This window comes from Triticum aestivum, chromosome 7A (assembly GCF_018294505.1).
Source record: "Triticum aestivum cultivar Chinese Spring chromosome 7A, IWGSC CS RefSeq v2.1, whole genome shotgun sequence".
NCBI lineage: Eukaryota > Viridiplantae > Streptophyta > Magnoliopsida > Poales > Poaceae > Triticum > Triticum aestivum.
The window spans coordinates 351,639,386-351,645,299 of NC_057812.1; the positions used below are offsets into that span (position 1 = coordinate 351,639,386).

General features: G+C 40.0%; 1 long non-coding RNA gene across 1 annotated transcript; it reads left to right on the top strand.

Annotated features, from left to right (window-relative positions):
* Positions 1-1,117: 1,117 nt before the first annotated feature.
* On the top strand, positions 1,118-4,821 carry LOC123154670 (uncharacterized). The gene is made up of 2 exons (XR_006476986.1): positions 1,118-2,423; positions 3,998-4,821. It is a non-coding gene; the product is annotated as an uncharacterized lncRNA (long non-coding RNA).
* The last annotated feature ends 1,093 nt before the right edge of the window (positions 4,822-5,914 follow it).

Sequence of the window (5,914 nt, forward strand, 5' to 3'; positions counted from 1 at the left end):
TAAACCCATGCGGACATCAGTTCAAATACTCCTTTTTTCAGAATCATTCCAAATTACTCTACAAAAATAGCTCAGTACAAATACATACATATATCAGTACGAGTACTCTGTTTTTCATACAGGAAAACACGCTCAATACAAAACCATATGGACATCAGTTCAAGTACTCTTTTTTGGAACCTTTCAAAATTACTCTGCAAAGAATACATCAGTACAACACACACGTAGATCGGTACAAGTACTCTGTTTTTTCTGACGGAAAAACACCAAGATGGGTCTTACTGTAATCCAAATTACTCTACAACAGTTGAAAATTTGAGAAAACGTTCAACATGACTAAGTTTCGTATTTTTGCTATCTTTCTAACAGTATATTATTTGCCTTATTTCGACAAACTTAAAAAAACCGCGTTCGAAATCAAATTTGACCGTATTCGAATTCGTTTTTAAACCATAAGGAATTAGAAAAACATTTCAATACGAAACAGTTGCGCATTTTCCATAGCTTTCCAACGCCATATCATTTGCGTCAATCCGACAAACCATTTGCAAAAAATCATGAAAATACGTTTTGCCCAGAATTTCACCGTTTTTCAAATTACTTTTAAATCGTATAGAATTAAAAATAATATATATATATATATATATATATATATATATATATATATATATATATATATATATATATGGAAGATGCAGATTTTCACCAGCTTTCCAACGCCATCTTATTTGGTCAATTTCGACAAACCGTTTGAAAATTGAGTCCACAATATGATTCGCGTTTTCGGTTTTGAGAAAAACGATTTTTTCAAAACTGCTCTTAAACAGCGATGATTTTGCAAAAAATTTCCTATATATTTGTAATGTAGATGTCAAGAGATTTCCAATGATATATTACACGCTTCATTTCGACGAAAACACGGTCAGTTCGACGAAATGAAAATCATAAGTACATCCGCCTGAAACTATTAGTTCAAGTAGGGTAACAGAATAATATTTTGTTACGAGGAAACAAAATAGCCCATATATAATCAACCTGTCAACCGTCTTCGAACAAGAAAAAAGAAGTAAATACCCTAACCTCTGCCCACCCACTACACATTCAGCCACCCCACGCTCCCACCTTCTCCTGGCTCCCGGCGGCGCCACCCCGCCCCACCTCCTCCCCGGCTCCGGCGCCGCCCCGTCCCGCCCCACCTCCTCCCCGGCTCGTGGCGCCACCCCGCCCCACCCCAGCTCCTCTCCGGATCCTAGGGCCGCGCCGCCCCCAACCTCCAACCTCCCGGATCCTGGTGCCGCCCTGCCCCTACCTCCTCCCTGTATCCCGGCGCCGCACGCCCCCATCTCCCTGGATCCCCGCGACGCCTAGTCCCCAACCTCTCCGGCTCCTGGCGCCGCCAACCGCCATCCTCTGCCAGCTCCGGTAGCCGCGTCCACCTGTTTCCTCCTGCGTGTCGGACGGTGCGAATCTGGCCGACGTGGCGGGGCTGTGAGACTCGCCGGGGTGGAGCTCCTCCGCCTGTACCGTCGATCCATAGTTCATTGTCAGTACAGGTTCTGAAATTTCCTAGTACATGTTGGGGGACATTTCTGGAATCACGTATCCTTGCTAACTTGCAGTTGTAATTTTGATTGCATAGCAGTACAATTTAGTTATCTCTGAAGTTTTGATTCACAGCAGGACAATTTAGTCCCAGCTGCCATGATTCTGCAAACCATTGTGCTGCCAAAAGATGGTGCTTTGTTGCAACAAGTTGTGGGGAAAATGCAGTGAAAAAATAAAATGTGCTTCCACAAGTTCATATGATATATTGTTGTTAATTCAATTTCTTTTATATACCTCTACACATGTTTCTTGAAATGCTGACAAGGAGCTAGACTTTTTTTGTTCATATTTCTTGTTTCTTAAAACAACTGATGTACTACTATCAAAATGGAAGCCACAATAAATATCTCATCTCTAAATTGATGATTCAACCATGTTTTCTTGTGTCTATTACTGAACTGACAATGTTACTAAACTTGTGTTCTCGCTGATTCTGAACTGTTGCTCGTAGCATTTGTGATGCTCGTCTGATTTTGGTTGGAAGTTTAATGAATCCATACATAGTTGAACTTTTAGGAAGTTAAAAGTTCAACGAGTGTCTTAGAGAAAACTTGGAAGTTTTGTCTATATAAAAAAGATAACAAAAATATATGTGTTCTGACCTAAGATGTTCAGGAAAGAGTTCCAGAACATCCCCGGTCGCCGCGTCCCCGGGAAGCCATGCGACAGCCACGACCACTGCGAGCTGCTGGTGCAGCATCCAACCTGCCCCCATGCGCCTCCATCCCTCAATCTCCCAGATGCGTCGTCGCGAACTCTTTATTCCCCATCGCTGCCTCCTCCAACTCCTTTCATGGCTCTGGAAAATCACTGATCAGGTATGTTCAGTTCAGACCACACTAAAATGACCAAATTATAGATAAATATTTGCATTGTCCTAAATTCTTCCACTCTCTGGAAACAAAGTCGCAGAATGGATTTGAACAGAGTATACTTCCATGGTTTTGCAAGAAATCATACAATAAGTGCACCGTTCACTATGTATTTTATCATCAGTTAAAAAATAATCGTAGAAAAAGTTCAATTTGTGTTATTGAAACAACTCAATTTATCGGTATTGTGGAGATCATGCATGACTAGTATTTATAAATCACTTCTTGACTGCCTTGACCAATTAAGGGACCTGATTGGCGCTGCATAGAGTTACTGATATCTTGGTTGTGAATCAAGGTCACATTCTCATATGGCTTATCACAGACCCTTTATAAATGACAAGCATCGTCAAGTCACATCATCCAATGGTCTATGCTTAAGTTCGGCACGAAGAGTACACCAGACCCTTTATTTACTCTTGTTCTGTTATTCATGTTGGTCGTTTGCTAAATGTTTCAGCGCACAATCCAGCTTGTAGCTGTGAGCACTCTGTTAAACAGGTTTATCATGTGTAATCCCAGGCTGTATTTGGGAAAAATATTTGTACTGTTGCTTCTCTTGGAATGAAAGTGTTGTCTTGCTCTCAAAAAAAGAGTACCCATCCAATCTGTTCTTTCTCCCAATTCTCCTCATTTTAGGATGGCACATGAACACAATGATGTTCTGCAGTACCAATTTATTTCTGAGATAGTACATATGCTATTCTAAGAATGACTTTTATTGTCATCATTTGACTTCCAATACAAATATCAATATAACTGGTGATTTTGACTCTTGCATGGACATTCTACTCATACTTATGCATGGATAATATGATAAATTGTGGTTAGCTGCTTTTGCATGGTCAAGCTCGCTGATAAGGCACTATATACTTTTTTCCTTAGATTAAGTGCTACTGAAATAAGTTTGTGGGTTGCAGTACTTGTGGATATAGCTGTAAATGTGTTGCTGGCTGCAGTATAGTATATTGATCTGTTCTGTTTGCCAATGTCATGTTGTCATGTTCCATTCCATCTCACCATTTTCCTTGACCAGCACAATTGCGACATTGCAAATTGGTTATTCAGTCATATGTAATGGCTCCAAACACATGCCTTTTTAGACTATTCAGCTACTATTTATGTGTTTTTTCCTGTTTGGTTATTTGATTGTTAACTGACAGACACTCTTTTTATCCTAAAAACATAAATACTGTTGCTACGGTGAGTTTAGTGCCCATATAGAGTAGTAATACTGTTGTTTGCAAATCATGGGTTATTACTTACTATTAGTTACTGCAGAATATTGGGGACTACTTGGTTCAGTTTACATTTTATGCTCACTGCCCAATATTGGGGATTTGTTCTTGGGATACATGTGAAACTGAACCTTAGATTTTAATCCCACGTGCTCTATATTTCCCTTTCAAAAGTATGCTGTAGATTATAGCTACATATGGCATCTAGCTTTAACAACATAACTTAATGCTGGTAAAAAGGAATTACGCTACATCTATGTTGTGCTTTGCTCTTTTTTTCAGAATATTCAGATCACATTTTCAATGCGTTGTTTGAAACGCTACAATATAGATATATACTCCCAGCGCACTGCCACTGGCGTTGACACCACAGGGTCCTGAGGCCTCGGCATTCATGCCAAGGTGGTCCAATAGAGCCAACAGATTAATCTGGGAAGGCCAGCAGGACGGAGGGAAAGGTTGACATCGTGGGCGTCGACATTTGTGAGGTGACCAGCACGGATGAGGAGAGCGCAAAAACTGCACCTCATGACGGTACTCCGGATCCTGGTGCTTCTCTCCCTCTGCTGCCTATGTTCTCAAGATACGAGAGAGTGGGATATTCGCATGATTGTGGCTGGTTGGAGTGTATGGTCTTGTGGAGATCATGGATGTTATTTGCTTATGACACGATGTATATATATACTACTAGAAGTTCCAGTACCTTTATTACTACAATTCTCTAATAAAAAATGTATCAGTTCATTGTGTGTAGCACATGGTTAACACATATAATTACAAAACAGTTACTTGAACTATACAAGAGTTCAGCTTTTACTTAATTTTCAGTTCAAATTTTGCATTATTTTCAGTACATCAACTTTAATGTGCAGAACATCGAGGAAATCCTGAAAAATTATATGTGCACTCTGTATTTTCTTATGGAAGGGGAGCCTTGGCGCAGTGGTAAAGCTGCTGCTTGTGACCATGAGGTTATGGGTTCAAGTCCTGGAAACAGCCTCTTACAGAAATGTAGGGAAAGGCTGCGTACTATAGACCCAAAGTGGTCGGACCCTTCCCTGGACCCTGCGCAAGCGGGAGCTACATGCATCAGGTTGCCCTTTTTATGTATTTTCTTATGCTTACAAGAATTCTGCACTCATACTGTTATGCATCAGTTCAGGTCGCCCGTGGAGTTTTAGATATATGCAAAATCGGATTAGAGCACCATGCTCTCACCCAAAAGTTTGAAAAACCACTACTTTCAGTTCTGGTAACATATGTTTTTGTTTCAGTTTTGCTAATTCTTTCTCCAATGGGCCTTTATATATTATCTTTCACTTGTCTTACTATATGAAAAAATATGTGGCCTTCAACGAGCAATCTTGCTCAGTTTTCTGGTTAAAAAAATAGACAACATGGATTTACCATGTTCTATTAAAAGAAAGTTGGAGTTCAAATTCTAATTTTAGTTCAGTGAAGATCAATGGGAAAATGCACAAAAAGTTCAGACTCTTGTTTCCTGAAGTGTTTGTTTTGGTATGTCCAGCCCAAACAATCTTCAAATTTTAAAAAATGCTTCTCTGTGGTCAAATAAAAGCTACAGTAATTATTTTGGACATGTTCAGTACAAACTTTTATAATGGTGTAGTACACTTATTTAAAAAAATTATATATTTACAAAACAGAAATTGCAATTCTCAAAAACCTACAAAAAAGCATCAATTTATATTGATAGTTGTTCTAGTCCTTATGTTACAACAGTGCAATGAAAAAAAATCTCATCAGTTCAACAACATGGGCATGCTAATGCCGTAGTGATCTTGCGCGCGACCACAAGGATGTCGGCTGCAATGATGCCAAAGTGACAAGCTATCTACATTCTGCCTGGCTGTTGTCCATCTATATCTGCGTCCGTGGTGCGTCGCCAGCGGCATCGTCCCTGACCAGGGCACCATGCTGAGGCACTTGCTACTACTAATGCACACTGCATTTGACGCATAAAGATGGAAAATGCAGGAAGCCGCATATTTATGTGGAGCTAATGCACACCATTTTTTGCTGAAAAATGCCACGGTTAAAATGAAGGTAAGCTTGTGCGTGTAATTTGTCTGAGGTGGTTGGTTCTGGAAAGGGAGATTCACACAAGTAGATTTAAAAAGTTGTAGCTCTTTTCTTGGTTTATGGTCAGCTCATGCATCGAGTTTCCATCCAACCGTG